The sequence below is a fragment of the Gossypium hirsutum genome, chromosome A01, assembly GCF_007990345.1.
Source record: "Gossypium hirsutum isolate 1008001.06 chromosome A01, Gossypium_hirsutum_v2.1, whole genome shotgun sequence".
NCBI lineage: Eukaryota > Viridiplantae > Streptophyta > Magnoliopsida > Malvales > Malvaceae > Gossypium > Gossypium hirsutum.
In genome coordinates this window covers 17386118-17405405 of record NC_053424.1, presented here as the reverse complement: position 1 = coordinate 17405405, position 19288 = coordinate 17386118, and the positions used below count along the sequence as shown (strand labels likewise).

At 34.9% G+C, this 19288-nt stretch overlaps 1 long non-coding RNA gene across 1 annotated transcript; it reads right to left on the bottom strand.

The window, feature by feature from the left end:
• Nucleotides 1-17412: 17412 nt before the first annotated feature.
• On the bottom strand, nucleotides 17413-19081 carry LOC121229093 (uncharacterized). The gene is made up of 3 exons (XR_005926602.1): nucleotides 18870-19081; nucleotides 18729-18800; nucleotides 17413-17607 (listed from the first exon to the last, which is right to left on the bottom strand). It is a non-coding gene; the product is annotated as an uncharacterized lncRNA (long non-coding RNA).
• Between the last annotated feature and the right edge of the window lie 207 nt (nucleotides 19082-19288).

Here is a 19288-nt window from a genome sequence, read left to right as displayed (position 1 = left end):
CCTAAGTGTCTAACCAATATACCCTTATAGGTACCACAATCTTATCATCAAAACCTAATAATTTAAACATTTTTTTAAATCAATTTATAAACATACCAATTTCAATCCAAATTTACCTATACCATATTCATTTAGACATTAATCTAAACATACCATATTATAGTCTTAACATAACTCATACTCATATAAATATAACTAACCAAAATTAACTTATAATCTTATTTACAGTCAATCTACAAAATAATTAACATTTAGACACCCTAGGTACATGCCGACATAAAAGAGACATATTTCACCACGTTTGAGATTGGGATCGTTGGTGGATGTTGAGTCGGTGATCACACTTAAGTTCCTAACATGCGCAGGGAAAACAAAACCGTATGCTGAGTATAAACTCAATGGTATTTTTATAATCTGAATATTTTTAAAAAAAATTTAACACAACATACTCATTTAATCATACAATAACAATAGCCAATGAATTAATCAATTCATAAATGAATCATTTATAACATGTTCAATTCTCATCATTTGCTATCTCAATAGCTTTTCACAATATGATACACGATCCATGTGTCTTATTTTCTATAATGCCCCAAATTTCTGTAAATTTGGCATTTGTGATTGTTGAGCATGGAAATATCGAAACTGTTGTTTTGATTCTTTTTGGCATAAATATATGTGGTTTAAGAGGTTATGTGCTTTGGGGTGTGTTTGGAAGGTCCCAAGCTCGAGTTTTAACTTGGGCTAAATTTTAATTTTTATGTGAGGAAAGCCTGACTTTAGGTCAGTGGGCTTATGAGGAATTGATGGTAAAAACCTAATAGAATAGGCCTGCTGGTCTAGTGATTAAGATGTGTGTTGGTGTGTTGGAGGTCTAGAGTTCGATTCCTTGCAGTAGCGATGGGATTATTATTTTGCTGCAAGTTTTAGTTTAGTGTGGGTTTTATTAAAATTCTGAGTTGAGGGTTTGGGGAAAATGATGGGTTTTCTTATTTCTTTTTTTTTTGGAAAAATATTTCTCTCTGCCGTTCTTCTTCTTCCAAACCCTAGCTGCTGGAATTCTTTTCTTCTTTTCCCTTCTTTTCCATTTTTCTGCTCCTTCGATTAGTTGTGGTGTGTTGCTAGCGGTTCTGTCGATTCGATAAGTATCGCTTAATTAAATTGCATGATATTCTTTAGAGATCGTTTAAGAGGGTTTTTGTTTGCTGATTAAAGGATATTCAAGGTTCTGTGGGTCACTAATCCGGGTTCTTAACAGCGAAGAATCACCGTTTTTCGTTGAAGGTAAGTAGATCTCTCATTTTGGGATTTACCTATTCTTAATAATCTGACTTAAGAGATTGATTTTGGGTTCGCTATGATCGGTTTTAGGCTTTAGAGTGATCGTGGTTGGATTAGCAGTGGAAACAAACTAGGTGTGTACTCCGATTGCGCAGAAAAAGAGTTTCGACGAAAGTTGAAAAGTGGCCTATCGACGCCACACGAGCGTGTGGGTTACCCGTGTGGTAGCCTGCATCACGAGACACAGGCATGTCATTAACGACTCAGGCCGTGTGCGCACCATACGGGCGCGACGAACATAGGCGTGTGAGCTAACGAGGCCGTGTGCAAGGCACGGGCTCGACCATTAGGGTAGTGTAGGCCACATGGGCGTGTGTGTCACACGAGTGAACTACATTGGTGTGTGGTATTCTGGGCTAGGCCATGTGGTCTACACGGACAAAGCCAATTTGGGCTCTGTGGGCCATACGGGCGTGTGAACCCAATTTTGTTGAAATGTTCTATAATGTTGCACAGGTCGCCTGAGTCGATTGTGACCTGACTGTAGGGGCAGTAAGCGTTACTTAGTCCCCATACTCTGATTGGTTACTGAAAAGTACGTTAATATAAGCATGTGTATCTGCCTGATTTTGTATATCTGCTCTGACATGATGTTGATTTGATCTGCTATCTGCATAATAGCATGCCATGATATTTATGATGCATTGCATTGGGTTGGGATTGTTGTAAAGAGAAGGAAGTCTAAGAGGCGTTTAGCCTGTTATCTGGCAGTGATGCCGTATATACATATATATCTGCTATGTACTATTTTACGGTACTAGTTGGTGTGTAGGGTTGGATGGGTTGATTAGATCCTCATACTTGGTGTGTAGGGTTGGGTGGGTTGATTCTATCCCCACATGGTGTGTTGGGTTGGACGGAAATGGTGTGCCGGGTTGGTGGGCATGTTTTCTGATATCTGATCTGTCATGCATGTGATATCTGTATGGCTAAGGCCGAAATATCTGTATTCTGTTATCTGTTTGTATGATGCTGTTGTGGAGATGTACACACTGAGTTTACGAAAACTCACCCCTTTGTTATTTTGTTTGTCAGGTAATCCTCAGCAGTAGATGGATCAGTGTGACAGAGGGCTCGATGGTGACCACTGGTAGACATTTACGGATTTTTGAGTAACACTTTATTTTATTTGCTTTAAATGAATATATGTTTTGGGATTAATATGTTTTTGGACTCGAACTATTCTTGGGTTTATTTTTGGATTTTAAATTGTTAAATTATTGATTTATGAATTAATGATGCTTTAGATTCCACGTTAATGAAATGTTTTCATGTAATAATTGGAATAGAGATTTCCCGACTTAAGTAAAGATAATAAACTGAACGATTTTTCACTTGAAAGGTTTCTTCTTAAAAAGGGTACTCTCATGTGATGCCGCCAGATTCGGCCCTAACATCTAGGCCGAGTTTAGGGGTATTACATTTTCATTTCACATTCAATGTTTCCCAATACCAATCATAGTATCATTTCATTTAATTACCCCTATTAACACGACTAAACTCGGACGGATATACAAATGCAACCAAAACACACCAGTTTGGCACCCAGTGTCTCATCGGATAATTCGAAGTAATAAGTTGACACCCAGTGTCTCATTGGCTAAACCAAAGTAAATTGGCACCAAATGCCTCATCGAATATATCTGAAGTAATAAATTGACACCTAGTGTCTCATCGACTCGAGGTCGAAGAATCTCTGTGTAACACCTTTCATCTGTATTCAACATTGGAATAGGGTTCAAGGCATTACCGGACATATAACACAAATAAATGTACATTCCGAGTCATAAATTTCCATTCAAATTAAAATTATTCACACTCAATTGTAATGTCCCTAACACGAGCCTACGAGGCCCAAAACATGCATTGGAAGTGGTTCGGGACTGAACCGAGAACTTTAGAAACTTTTAGAAAACTTAGAAAAATTCTCCATTATACAGGGGCCACACGCTCGTGTGGATTTGGGACACGCCCGTGTAGGCAGCCGTGTGGTTACACACGCCCGTGTCCTGACCCCGTGTAACTCTCTGATTTGTAACCCATAAATAAATTGAAATCACACGGCTAAGTCACACGCTCGTGTGCTAGGCCATGTAGAAAATAAATTTTCAATAAAATAGGTGCAGACTTCACACGGCCAAGGCACATGCCCATGTTCGAGGTCGTGCCATCCATATGGCTGAGACACACGCCCGTGTCTCTGCCCGTGTGCTAAATTCTGAGCATTATGTTTCTCATTTTTAAGGTGCAGGGGACACATGGCCAAAACATGTAACAGCCCGATTTAGGGCCAAAACGGAACAGTGGTTTCGAAACCACGAATCCGAGGTTGAAAATTTTATGACTGGGTATTTAATTTTATGTTTAGGACTAAATTGAAATAGGTGAAAAATGTGTGTTCTAGTTCATAAAGTACTTGATTGAAATAGGGGTTTTAAGTAGAGGTCCTTGGATAGCAATTAGACCATTATACTAGTTTGAACAAAAATACCTAATGGAAGATAAAACACCATAGTTTTTTAATGAAGGGCAATTTAGTCATTTGGTAAATAAAATAATAAAATGGGAAAACAAAACCAAAATTGGTATCATCTTCACCAGGCTTGGCCGAAAATCTCATAAACACCATAGATAGGGTTTTTTTCCAAGCTTTCAAGCTCAATAGTAAGTGCATTCAAGCCCCGTTTTTAATGTTCTTTACATTTTTGAAATCCTCGTAGCTCGGTCTACCTATTTCTACCATTATTTCGAGTTAGGGTTTATGTTTAAAAATTTATCCATGAATTATATGCATGTATTTTGATTTTTTATGGTAGAATATGAATGTTTGAAGTTAGGATAACGATATTTTCTAAGCGATTTTTAGCGAAAACGAGCAAAACAGCATAATCGGTAAAAATACCTAATGTTCATAAGTACATGTTAGACTGAGAATTTGATGTTGTCATAGAAGAGAAAAATGTTCAGCATGTCATAAAACATAAGAATAAGGGCTGAAATTAAATTTCTGAGTCTAGGGGCAAAATCATAATTTTGTAAAAGTTAGGGGGCAAAAACGTAATTTCTCCATAATGTGATTTTTGGATTGAAATAGATAGTATGAGTGTTAAATGAGCTAAATGTGTTGTTATAGATCAAGAAAGGCGTGGAATCGATCTCGAACGGGGAAAGGAAAAGATTTGGGACTAAATTGCAAAATTTCCATATTTTACACCGAGGTAAGTTTGTATGTAAATAATACATTATCTTTATTTACGTTTTTATATTTCAGCATATTTTATATATTGTAGCTGATTTTGAATCATAATCGACTATTGAAAGAATGAAAATAAGTATTAGAATACACATGTGTAACGTATGAGTAATAAGCTCGATATCTGACCGGAAGTTGGAAAAATTGTTAAGGATAAGCAAAGAATGCAACCAAAGTGTGAAAGATCAAAATTGATAATAAAACTGTTTGGACAATCGCAATGACGTGAATTTGAAAAATCACCAAAAATAGTAGGAATTTAATTAGAGGCTGAATGAGATATGAAATTAAAGCTTAATGAGTCTATTTTGATGTAAAAGAAACAGAGCAGTAAGGGAATCCTATATTTTGAGATATTTATATTTTTGTGAGACTTGTTTAGAATAACTACGTGATCCCCTGTTCTGAATTTGAAAAATCATTAAGATTTGTACAAAAATAATTAAGAAATATAGTTTATATGCCTAGATTCCTTATTGAGTCTAGTCTTAAATGAAACAAATTTTATGGCTATTTGACTTTTTTATAGGGAGAAAATCAACTCGTAGTGAACAGATTTCAGATCAGTCGAGTTGTATAATAGGGGAAACTTTAACTAATAAATTGTACTAATTGGCTAGACCAAAAATTCTAGAAAACTTTTAGTAAGAAATAATATGAGTCTAGTTTTAGGAAAATTTTACAGATTTGAATTTTTATTTTTGTAACTCGAGTTATGATTTATTCAGTGAACATGACGCAGGAGGGACAGCTTGATCAAATTGGAGTAAATAGTGAAATTAAAAATAGATATAATTGAGTTATTTTGTAAACATATTAGATTCCTTATTTATTATTTATATACTTACTTACTAAGATATAAGCTTACTTTCTTTTATCTCTTTTGTCTTATAGTGTCATCCAGCTAGCATAGAAGTTAGAGATCATTGAAGATCTACCCGCACTATCAATACTTTTGGTATTTGAACTAAACATTTTGAATTATGGCATGCATAGTAGGCTTAGTTATTTTGTTACCTGTCATAATTGCCTAGGTTTAAAATATTGGTTATAGTATTTGACCGATTATTTTGTACAAAGCCATTGAAGTTTGCTAATATTGTTAAAGGCATACGTTACAATGATTCATGATCTAATTAGATGCCATATTCTTGTTTCGATTTTATTTAATGGTATGTGTTATGTTCTGGTAATACCTCGTACCCTATTTCGGTGTTGAATGCGGGTTAGATGCGTTACATTTAGTGGTATTAGAGCTATGGTTTAGTCAGTTCTCGGACTAATATAGTGTGTGTAAAAGTCTACTTATACATGCCATAAATATACTGTGATAATGTGGTAACTCATGATTATTCTAAATGGTGTTTTGTGTTAATATAGTAATGGATCCCGACGGAACTGATGCTGATGATGCTGCTAGTAATGCGCCGGCTTCCGCACAAGGGACCGCGCCTGTAAAAGGTAGACCTGAGACATTGAGACAGGGAGATGAGGCTTGGGATGCCTTTCTCCAAATGATATACTGAGTTTATTCGAGCAAACCCAAATGCTCAACCTCCTCCAGCCCCTCCCATACCTCAGACGGTTCCTGTAGCTGCTTAATGCATAGATTTGGTAAGATTAACAAGCCTCCAGTTGACAAGATTCAAAAACAAGCGGCCGAAGAGTTTAGAGCAAAGATCGACGATGATCCCGAGAATGCAGAGTTCTGGCTTGAAAATTCTACCCGTGTATTTGATGAGGTCTCATGTACACCCGAGGGGTGTTTAAAGTGTGCTGTATCACTTTTGAGAGATTCGGCCTACCATTGGTGGAAGACTTTGGTAGTAGTGGTGCCAAAAGAAAGGGTTACTTGGGATTTCTTCCAGGAAGAATTCAGAAAGAAATACATAAGTCAGCGATTTATTGATCAAAAACAAAAGGAGTTCCTTGAATTGAAGCAGGGCAAGATGTCAGTGGCAGAGTATGAACGCGAATTTGTAAGACTCAGCAAGTATGCCCAGGAATGTGTGTCCACCGTGGCTATTATGTGTAAAAGATTTTAGGATGGGCTTAATGAGGACATTAAAGTGCTTATGGGAATTCTGGAGCTGAAAGAATTTGTAGTATTAGTTGACCGAGCTCTTAAAGCCGAAGAATTGAACAAAGAAAGAAGAAAAGCTGCTATTAAGGCCCGAGATGCCAAAAAGAGGCCGATAAGCAAGTCATTTCAATCTCAATCAAAGAGGTCCAAAGAGACAAACCCTCGAATGACAGTTTCAGCTGGGGATTCATACAGAGATCGTGGTAAGGCATATTTGGGGTCTAAAGCTCAAGCTACTTCAGTGGCAAGTGTGGGTAATGTGCAGTCTAGAAAGCTTGAATGTCAACAATGTGGCAGGCAACATTTTGGTGAGTGTTGGGGAAATGAGCGAGCTTGTTTCAGGTGTGGTTCTCGCGAGCATTTCATCAGAGACTGTTCGGAGAAAATTAAAGAAGAAAAATTTTAGAGTGCTAGAAAGAGTACTACCGTTAGCAGAGGTAGACCACCGAGAAATACTGGAAGTGGAGCTAGCAGTAAAACTGTGATGAAAGATTCAGCGGCGAGATCAGAAGCTAGAGTGCCTGCTAGAGCTTATACCATACGTGCTCGAGAGGATGCATCATCTCCCGATGTGATTACTGGTACATTTTTTCTCTATTATACTATTTTTATTGCATTGATTGATCCCGGGTCTACTCATTCCTATATTTGTGTGAATTTAGTATCTAATAAGAAGTTGCCTGTTGAGTTTGCTGAGTTTACGATTAAAGTGTCGAACCCCTTAGGCCAATATGTGCTAGTTGATAAGGTTTGCAAGAATTGCCCATTAATGATTCAAGGTTACTATTTTTCGGCTAATCTGATGCTGTTACCGTTTGATGAGTTTGACGTTATCTTGGGAATGGACTGGTTGACATTGAATGATGCCAAGGTAAATTGTAAACAGAAAACACTAGAGTTGAAATGTGAAAATGGTGAAATTCTGTGGGTTGAAACAGATGAATCAAATAAATTGCCTATGGTGATTTCGCACATGTCTGCACAGAAATACATAAGGAAAGGATGTGAAGCTTATCTTGCCTATGTAATGAATACTGAAATGTTTGAATTGAAGCTTGAATCAGTGCCGATAGTCTGTGAATTTCTAGATGTATTTCCGGAGGAATTGCCTAGGTTGCCTTTGGACAGAGAGATAGAGTTTGCCATTGATTTGTTGCCGAGGACTGCACCGATCTCGATTGCTCTATATAGAATGGCTCCGACTGAATTAAAAGAATTGAAGGCTCAGTTGCAAGAGTTAACAGACAAAGGATTTGTGAGACCGAGTTTCTCTCCCTGGGGTGCTCCTGTATTGTTCGTAAAGAAGAAAGATGGCTCAATGAGGCTTTGTATTGATTACCGTCAGCTCAATAAGGTGACTATAAAGAACAAGTACCTGTTACCGAGGATTGACAATTTATTTGATCAGTTAAAAGGGGCAATAGTGTTTTCAAAGATCGATTTGAGGTCCGGTTACTACCAGTTGAGAGTTAAGGAGTCAGATGTGCCGAAAACTGCCTTTAGGACAAGGTATGGACATTATGAGTTCCTTGTGATGCCTTTCAGCTTAACAAATGCTCCAGCTATATTTATGGACTCGATGAACCGAATTTTTTGACCATATTTGGATAAGTTTGTAGTAGTATTCATAGATGACATCCTAATTTATTCTCGGGATGAGTCTGAGCACGCCGAACACTTTAGAACCATATTGCAGATCTTGAGAGAAAAGAAATTGTTTGCTAAGTTTAGCAAAAGTGAGTTCTGGCTTCGTGAAGTCAGATTTTTGGGACATATAGCCTCAGATGATGGTATTCGGGTGGATCCAAGCAAAATTTCTACGATCGTTGATTGGAAACCGCCAAAGAATGTATCCGAGGTTAAAAGCTTTTTAGGCTTGGCCGAGTATTATAGACATTTTTTCGAGGGATTTTCGATGATTGCCTCTCCTATGACTAAGTTGCTGCAAAAGAATTTTAAGTTTGAATGGACTGATAAATGTCAGCAGAGTTCTGAAAAGCTAAAAGTACGATTGACTGAAGCACTGATTTTAGTACAGCCTGAGCCAGGGAAGGATTTCATAATTTATAGTGATGCATCATTGACAGGCCTTGGATGTGTGCTGATGCAAGAGGGTAAAGTGGTAACTTATGCTTCGAGACAGTTAAAACCACATGAGAAAAACTATCCTACACATGATTTGGAATTAACCACTATTGTCTTTGCCTTGAAAATCTGGCAACACTATTTGTATGGTGAAAAATGTCGAATTTTTACTATCACAAAAGTTTGAAGTATTTGATGAATCAAAAGGATTTGAATCTGCGACAACGGAGATGGCTTGAATTATTGAAAGATTATGAGCTAGTGATTGATTATCATCCGGGGAAAGCGAATGTAGTTGCTGACGCCTTGAGCAGGAAATCTCTTTTTTACTTTGAGAGCCATGAATACGAAGTTAGCATTGTCTGATGATGGGTCAATCTTGGCAGAGATGAGGGCTAAACTGTTATTTCTCCAGCTGATTTGTGATGCTCAAAAGAACGATAGTGAGTTGCTAACCAAGAGAACTCAGTGCGAATCAGGTTATGACTCAGATTTTTGAGTTGGACCAGATGACTGTTTGATGACAGGATATGTAATATCCCGAATTAGGGCCTAATCGGAATAGTGGTTTCGTGACCACAAATCCGAGGTAGAAAAAAATATTTTATTATCATTTTAAGGTCTATGGCATGATTGCATGATTCTGTGAAAATTTCGTTTAGAAATTTTATTGATATATGGTTCAATTTGATATTTAGGACTAAATTGCAAAAGTTGTAAAATGTGTGTTCTAGTTCACAAAGGTATTAAGTACTTGTGAGTAAGGGGTTTTTAAAGTGGAGGTCCTTGGATAGTAAGTAGACCATTATACTAGTTTGGACAAAAATACCTAAAGAAAGATAAAACACCTTAGTTTTTAATTAAGGGCATTTTGGTCATTTAGTTATTAAAATGAATTAAAAACAAAATTAAAAGCCAATTTTTGTTCATCTTCTTCATTAGGCCGAAATTTCAAGGGTTCTCCATACCTAGGGTTTGTTTCAAGCTTCCAAGCTCCATAGTAAGTGATTCCAAGCCCCGTTTTTAATGTTCTTTACGTTTTTGGAATCCTGGTAGCTCGAATTAGCTTATGCTAGCAATAATTCAACCTAGGGTTCATATTTAGAAAAATACCTATAGGTGAAATTTGTGTATTTTGGTGTTTTATGACATAATATGAGGTTTTAAATTATGTTAGACAACTTGTACTACTCGGTTTTGAGTGAAAACGAGTAAAATGGCTTAATCGGTAAAAATATCTAATACTCATAAGTACATGTTAGAGTGAGAATTTGATGTTGCCATATAAGGGAAAAATGGTCAGCATGTCATAAAACATAAGAATAAGGAGTTAGGGTTTATGTTTAAAAATTTACCCATGAATGATATGCATGTATTTTGATGTTTGATGGTAAAATATGAATGTTTTAAGTTAGGAGAATGATCTTTTCTAAGCGATTTTTAGCAAAAACGAGCAGAACAACATTATCGGTAATAATACCTAATGTTCATAAGTACATGTTAGAGTGAGAATTTGATGTTGTCATAGAAGAGAAAAATGTTCAACATGTCATAAAACATAAGAATAAGGGATGAAATTAAATTTCCAATCCTAGGGGCAAAATCATAATTTTGTAAAAGTTAGGGGGCAAAAACGTAATTTTTCCATAATGTGATTTTTGGATTGAAATAGATAGTATGAGTGTTAAATGAGCTAAATGTGTTGTTATAGATCAAGAAAGGCGTGGAATCGACCTCGAACTGGGGAAGGAAAAGATTTTGGACTAAATTGCAAAATTTCCATATTTTGCACTGAGGTAAGTTTGTATGTAAATAATACATTATCTTTATTTATGTTTTTATATTTCAGCATATTTTATATATTGTAGCTGATTTTGAATCATAATCGACTATTGGAAGAATAGAAATAAGTATTAGAAAGTGAAATACTTCCTGGTTAAACCTTCGGAATCGAAAGATATAGATGGTATGTAGCTAGGTCACATGTATAGTGCTAAGTGCACATCTTGTGTACAAGAGAGCTACGAGATACTATGTGGTAGCTAGGTCACATGTGTGATACAGGATGTATATCATGTAGACAAGAGAGCTACGGGATAAATGTAGCTAGGTCGCATGTGTGGTTCCAGGTGAAGGACACCATGTAGACAAGAGAGCTACGAGATAAAATGGCTAGGTCACATGGGTGGTACTAAGTTTTCATGTTCACCATGTGTACAAGAGAGCCAAACTATGTGATGGGTGGAACTATGCGTTGAAACCACCAAGTATCGGAGACTCGATCCGAAGTGTTCAACGGGAAAATCGACTAAATGAAATTACGTATGACCTTGTAATGATAAGTGTAAGAATACACATGTGTAACGTATGAGTAATAAGCTCGATATCTGACCGGAAGTTGGAAAAATTGTTAAGGATAAGCAAAGAATGCAACCAAAGTGTGAAAGATCAAAATTGATAATAAAATTGTTTGGACAATCACAGTGACGTGAATTTGAAAAATCACCAAAAATAGTAGGAATTTAATTAGAAGCTGAATCAGATATGATATTAAATCTTAATGAGTCTATTTTCATGTAAAAGAAACAGATCAAGTAAGGTAATCCTATATTTTGAGATATTTATATTTCTGTGAGACTTGTTCAGAATGACTACGTGATCCCCTGTTCTGACTTTGAAAAATCATTAAGATTTGTACAAAAATAATTAAGAAATATAGTTTATATGCCTAGATTCCTTATTGAGTCTAGTCTTAAATGAACAAATTTCATGGCTATTTGAATTTTTTACAGGGAGAAAGTCAATTCGTAGTGAATAGAGGTTAGATCAGTCGAGCTGTATAATAGGGGAAACTTTAACTAATAAACTGTACTAATTGGCTTGACCAAAAATTCTAGAAAAATTTTAGTAAGAAATAATATGAGTCTAGTTTCATAAAAATTTTACGGATTTGAATTTTTAGTTTCGTAACTCGAGTTATGATTTATTCAGTTAACATGACGCAGTAGGGACAATTTGATCAAATTGGAGTAAATAGTGAAATTAAAAATAGATATAATTGAGTTATTTTGTAAACATATTAGATTCCTTATTTATTATTTATATACTTACTTACTAAGTTATAAGCTTACTTTCTTTTCTCTCTTTTGTCTTATAGTGTCATCCAGCTAGCACAGGAGTTAGAGATCGTTGAAGATCTGCCCGCACTATCAATACTTTTGGTATTTGAACTAAACATTTTAAATTATGGTATGTATAATAGGCTTAGTTATTTTGTTACGTGGTATAATTGCCTAGGTTTAAAATATTGGTTATAGTATTTGACCGATTATTTTGTACAAAGCCATTGAAGTTGGCTAATATTGTTAAAGGCATATGTTATAATGATTCATGATCTAATTGGATGCCATATTTTTGTTTCGATTTTATTTAATGGTATGTGTTATGTTCTAGTAATACCTCATACCCTGTTTCGGTGTTGAATAAGGTAAGGGGCATTACAAAACACATCCGTGTGTCACACATGGCCTAGACACACTCCTATGTAGACGAAAATAGGCCATTTTTCTCACCCTTACACAAGCAACTTGTACAAAACACTTTCCAATACTAGTATACTCTCAACCAAGCAACCAATTCAGGCCAAAATCAAGTTTAATTGTTATCATAGGCAATCACAAGATTCAATTTGAATAAATTTACTATTTTAACTTCATTCATTAACCATTATAAACTATTAGTACTTATATGTATAAAACATATACTTACGTATCATTCATAACTATGTTTCAAAACTTAGCTATTCAATTCCTATACATGCCATATAAACCTTTAGATACACAACAAGGTCTATCAGAGGTGTTCTGGATAGTGTGCCTCGCTGTGATGATCCAAAAATCTTCCAACTTCACTTCAATCTACAAAAGACATTAACACACACAAGTAAGCTTATAGAAACTTAGTAAGTTCATAGGTTTTAAAGTAAATATTACCAAACATGATATTTTCAAAAAACTAATAGAACATTTCACTAATACCCCCTGCCAATCACAATCTAAGATGATTAATTCACTTGATTGAGCTCAATATCAGAAATAATCAATTTCTATTACTTTAGTTCATTTATCACTTACCATTTCTTATCAAATTAGGAAACATTTTACGGAATTGAGTACATTGTTCACTTGATGCCACATTTCATTTTGTTCTTGCACACTTTCTATCATGGCCTTACCATGATTGCACACTTTATCGTTTTGCCAAAGCTTAGCTATGGTCTTACACTTGCACACACTTATATAACTGTCATGATTTGATCATGGTCTTACATTTACTTTCACTATGCCATAACTCAGTTATAGTCTTTCACACTATGCCATAGCTCCACTATGGTCTTACATTTCACACTTTGCCATGATTTAACCATGGTTTTATCCGTCAATTCATCACTGATCAATTAATTGAACATGGTCTTATCCATCAATTCGTCACTAATCAATTAATTGAACGTACTCAATTCTGCGTTTCCCTTAATTTGAATTTCCACTTCGATTTTTCACATTATCACAATTTTCATAATCCAATAACAAATTTATATAAATAAAACATTATATCATTCCTACATTAACAACTAATCATGAGAGTTCAACCATATGAACTTACCTGGCTAATATCGTTGAAGTTATAGCAATTCAGAGACTAATCAACAATTTTCTCCTTTCCACATTAGTCTTTGGATTCTTGATATGGTGCAAAAATATGAAAAACCAGCTTCTTTCAGACCTCCTATGGTGTTTTAGCTAATAAATTATGAAGAAATCTCTATATTTTTCAATTAAATCCTTTTTATCTAATAAATTTTATTTATTTTCCAATTTTGCCCCTTGTTCACATTGTTTCTTTGCTGATTTTTCTAGCCCTTGCCGTCCAGCCTATATACCTTTAGGCTTATTTTCCCTTTAAGTCCTCCCTTTTTTAACACTTAAGTTATTTAATCACTTTAACAAGTTTACACCTTTTACAATTCAGTCCTTTTTAATAAATTAACTATCAAAACGTTAAAATTTTCTAACAAACTTTAATAGTAACTCAATGATACTCCATAAATATTTCTAAAAATATTTATGGCTCGATCAATAAATTTGAGGTCTCGATACCTCGTTTTTGACCCATTTGACCTAACAAATTCTTTTAGTTCACATAATTCTCTAATTCAAAAAATATTTCTAAATTCACACTTGACTCATTAATATCAATTTACTAAATTTTCAAATCTACTCATCGAATTTAGTGATCTCGAATCATTGTTCTCGACACCACTAAAATTTAGGCCGTTACAACTATTGATTATTTCTAATATTGAGCTCAATCAAGTGAATTAATCATCTTAGACTGTGATTGGCAGGGAATATTAGTGAAATGTTCTATTATTGTTTTGAAAATATCATGTTTGGTAAGATTTACTTTAAAACCTATGAACTTACTAAGTTTCTATAAGCTTACTTATGTGTGTTAATGTCTTTTGTAAATTGAAGTGAAGTTAGAAGATTTTTGGATCATCACAATGAGACACACTATCCAGATCATCTCCAGGAGACCTTGTTGTGTATCTAAAGGTTTATATGGCATGTATAGGAATTGAAGAGTTAAGTTTTGAAACATAGTTATGAATGATACGTAAGTATATGTTTTATACACATAAGTACTAGTAGTTCATAATAGTTAATGGATGAAGTTAAAATAGTAAATTTATTCAAATTGAATCTTGTGATTGCCAATGATAATAATTAAACTTGATTTTGGCTTGAATTGATTGCTTGGTTGAGAGTGTACTAGTATTGGAAAGTGTTTTGTGTAAGTTGATTGTGTAAGGGTGAGAAAAATAGCCTTAAAATAGCCTATTTTCGTCTTCACGAGTAGACACACTTGTGTGTCCAGGCCGTGTGTCACACACAGCCTGTTCCATGGGTATGTGTTTTGGCCGTGTGTCCCCTACACCTTAAAAATGAGAAACATAATGCTCAAAATTTAGCACACGGGCAGAGACACGGGCGTGTGTCTCAGCCGTGTGGATGGTACGGCCTCGAACACGGGCATGTGCCCTGGCTGTGTAAAGTCTGCACATATTTTATTGAATTTATTTTCCACACGGCCTAGCACACGAGCTTGTGACTTGGCCGTGTAATTTCAATTTATTCATGGGTTGCAAGTTAGAGAGTTACACGGGGTCGGGGCACAGACGTGTGTGACTACATGGCCTGCCTACATGGGCGTGTCCCAAATCCACACGAGCGTGTGACCCCTGTATAATGGAGAATTTTCCTAAGTTTTCTAAAAGTTTCTAAAGTTCTCAGTTTATTCCCGAACCACTTCCAATGCATGTTTTGGGCCTCGTAGGCTTGTGTTAGGGACATTACAATTGAATGTGAATAATTTTAATTTGAATGGAAATTTATGACTCGGAATGTACGATTATTTGTGTTATATGTCTAGTAATCCATCAAACCTTGTTCCGAGGTTGAATATGGGTGAGGGGTATTACACCCTGAACTCTTCCAATCCTATGGCATGTCATCTATATTCAACCCAGTCTGATATAGTTAATAGGGTTTCAATTCACAATTAAAATGCAATAATATCAAATATTCAAATTTCATATTATTCACATATTCATATAATTTCAATTCAATATCAAAATGTTTAATACTCACCTCAATCACTTACCATAAACATTTAATCAAAATACAACAATTAATAATTAAATTCGGATTATAGAAATACAAACCAGAAATTCTGAACTATTCTTCGTCGACTTTATCTTTCTCCTTTTTAGTCGAGGGTTCCAATACGACGTTAGCTACTGAATTAAAACAATTAAATTCATTACTACAACACAATTCAATATCATATTTAATATTTCAATTTTTACTCAATATTTGCCTAAATTCTAATTTAGTCCCTAAATCGAGACTAACTTTATTTATTTTTAATTAATTTTATATTTTCATTCAATTTCCACTTTAAACTAGATTTAACTCTCTAATTTCACTTAAATCCCTAAATTTCAAAATTTTCACAATTTAGTCCCTAATACTCAAAATTTACAATTTATTTTACAATTCAATTCTTTTTTATTTCTAACTTAAAAATCTATCAATTTAATCCCTAATACTAAAATTATTCAACATAGACAACATTTAAAAACTCAATAATTTCTAAAATTTTGACATGGGTCGGGTAGTATTAATACTAGGATTCTAAAAACATAAAAATTACAAGAAACGAGACTAAATTGACTGACCAATTGAGCTTTGAACACTTGAAACCCTAATTCTCCTTCTTTCTCTTTTTCTTTCTTCCTTCTTTGTTTGGTTCCTATTGTTTGTTTCTTTTCTATTTCATTTCTTTTATTTATTTAGTTATTATAATAACATATAATATAATATACATATACATATACATATACATATACATATACATATACATATACATATACATATACATATACATATACATATACATATACATATACATATACATATACATATACATATACATATACATATACATATACATATACATATATATTTACTTAACTTTTAAGTTTTACTATTATAATATTATAATATATATTTTAATTTTAAATTTTTAGATAAATAAATACTTATGCCGCCTCATTTTATGCAATTGGCATAATTATTTATTTAGTTCTTTTAACTTTCTTTAATCTATAATTTAACTTTCACTCTATAAACAATTTAGTCCTTTTACTAATTACTCTATAAATATTTACGAGTCCATTTTTCGAAAAAAGGAGACCTGAAAACTCACTTTCTGATACCCGTAACTATTAGGTCGTTACGCACAAAGCATCTCTCAACTGGATGTTTTACCATGTTTAGGACAGAACTCAAAATTCTCAACAGAAATAAACATATCCAGAGCAGAAAATGATGGGTGAATGTTAAGAAATAAGCTAGCAGTTGCAGTTAGGTAGTTGGTAGTTAGTTTGTTAAGAAGTAAGTTGTTAGTTCAATTAGGTAATTTTGTTATTTAGCTATTGAATCGGCTGACTTGCTAGCTACTCTTGTATAAATAGAAAACACTCAGCTCTTATCGATGTTAAAAATCATTCAATAAAACAAGATCTTTTTGTTTCTGTTAGTCTATCTCTTGTTGTTGTTGTTGTTGTTCTTGGCCAATCTCGACATGAAGAATCAATGGTAAAATTGAATGTTTAAAACCATGTTTCCTTGGTTTAAGTCCAATCATATGTGGACTGTTATTAATTTATATAAAAAATAAAAAGATAATAATACCCTAATAATAATATAATTTACCTTGTAAAAAAAAGACTTTTTAGTCATTTTTTATTTGAGCTAGTTGACTGATTAATTTTTTGTAACACCCTAAACCTGGCCTAGACGTTATGGCCGAATCTAACGATGTCACATGGAATGGAATTTGAAAATTGAATTATCCAAGTTAAAAATCGTTTTCGTTTATTGGACTTTATTTATCTTTCGACAGTTGCAAACTTATTTTCTTGTTAATTTGACTCGTACAAAACCGACTTTGTAGCGGAAGCTTTTAAAATCGTGACATTTGAGGAAAACTAATCGCGTTTAGTAAAATCGTCATTTTTAATAAAATCAGGTTTATGTTGAGTTTGTAGCTTAAAAGTTCGAAATAAAAACAAACAGTCTAAAAGTCTAATTTACATAAAAATATCCCAGAAAATAATTAAGAAATAAATACCATAACTGAAATTAAATCGGTTTAAAAATACATGTGGCCATCGTCGAGTCCTCTGCTGCACTAATCCATCAAGTCTGGGGATTACCTGTGCACATTAAACAGAGAGGGGTGAGTTTACGTAAACTCAGTGTGTAATCCCATAGAAAACAACAAAGTAAATCATAGTGCACAGTTAAAACAGTCCCGGGCCTAAGCCCTTTTTCAGTATTAATAACAGTTTAGGCCTTAGCCCACCTCAGTACAGTATCAAATATGCAGTAGGGCTTAGCCCATCACAGTATCAGTGGCAGTCATGCAGTATTCAGTAACAAAGTCCTACCCAACCAGCTTGTACACATCATCTCCGTCCAACCCTACATTCCATATGGGGATTAAATCAACCCACCCATCCCTACACTCCAGGTAGTATCGTATGCGGCACAAAACAGTAATTTGTAGCTGAGTTGCCAGTATATTAGGGTTAAGAGCCTTTCAGCACACTTCCTCCAAATATAATCAACCCAACCTCATACAATGCAACATGCAATTCATGACATGTCATTTCATGATATCAGTACATATAACCAGTTCAATATACATGCATATTATCATCATGCTCAATATATATAAATCAATCAGTCAGTTCACACAATTAGGGGTCTAAGTGACGCTTACCAACCCTACAGTAGGTTCACAGTCGACTTGGGCGACCCGTGCAACCTTAGCAATCAATTCAGTGAAAATGGGCTCACATGCCCATGTGGCTTGCCCGTATGGGTTCACACGCCGGTATGGCCCACAATGCCCAAATTGGCCTTGGTCGTGTGGATTACACGGCCTGATCTAAAATCCCACACGCCTGTGTGGTTTACCTATGTGGGCCCACACGCTCGTGTGGCCCACACGGCCCAAATCAGTCTAGCCCGTGTGTCGTACATGGCCTACCTGGCCATCACACAGCCATGTCATGTACGCACGGCCTGGCCTCATCGATAACAAGCCCGTGTTATGTCACACGTCCGTGCGGCGTCGATAGTGAGGTTTTCAGCTTTCGCCAAAACCTCGTTTTCTATGTAATCGAGTACACACCTATAACGTTTTTGATGCGTAAGCACTCCTAAGCCCTTAGCAACTAAAAATGAACAATAACACCAAATTAAAATTCTTAAATCAATATTCAACATCCAGTCGAAAGGCATACTTCTAATAATTTAATAGAACCCTTACCTTCGAGCGAAACGAGCAATCCTCGCGCTTAATTCGTCACTTGGGATCGATTTATCGTTCCTTGATTACCTCCTAACACCAAAAAGGAAACCCTCTTAGAAAGAACACAGAACGTTTATAATAGTAAAAATCCAAAATTACCAACAACGAGCCCAAAAGCCGTATAACGATCCATAGAAACTTGGAAGTAAATAAGAGATCAAAACAAGAAAAATAACAGCAAGGGAATGGAAGGGGCGGCGACAAACGAGAATGAAAAGAAAACCGAAAAAGAAATGGGAAAAAAATGTGAAGAGGGAGAGTAACAGAGAAAAACGTCAAATAGGGAAAATTTGGAAAAAGAATCAAAACTGATTTGATACTCTCAACCACCCACTACCCCACAACTCAAACACTCCAGCATTTCAATTTCAACCAGACTCTACTACACCACACGTGTAGAGCAAAAATATTGCTTATATAAGGATTCAAACACAAGACCTATAGTCGACCAACACACATTTTAACCACCAAACCAATAGGCCCATTCTATTATAAAATTACAAATAACTAAATATAAA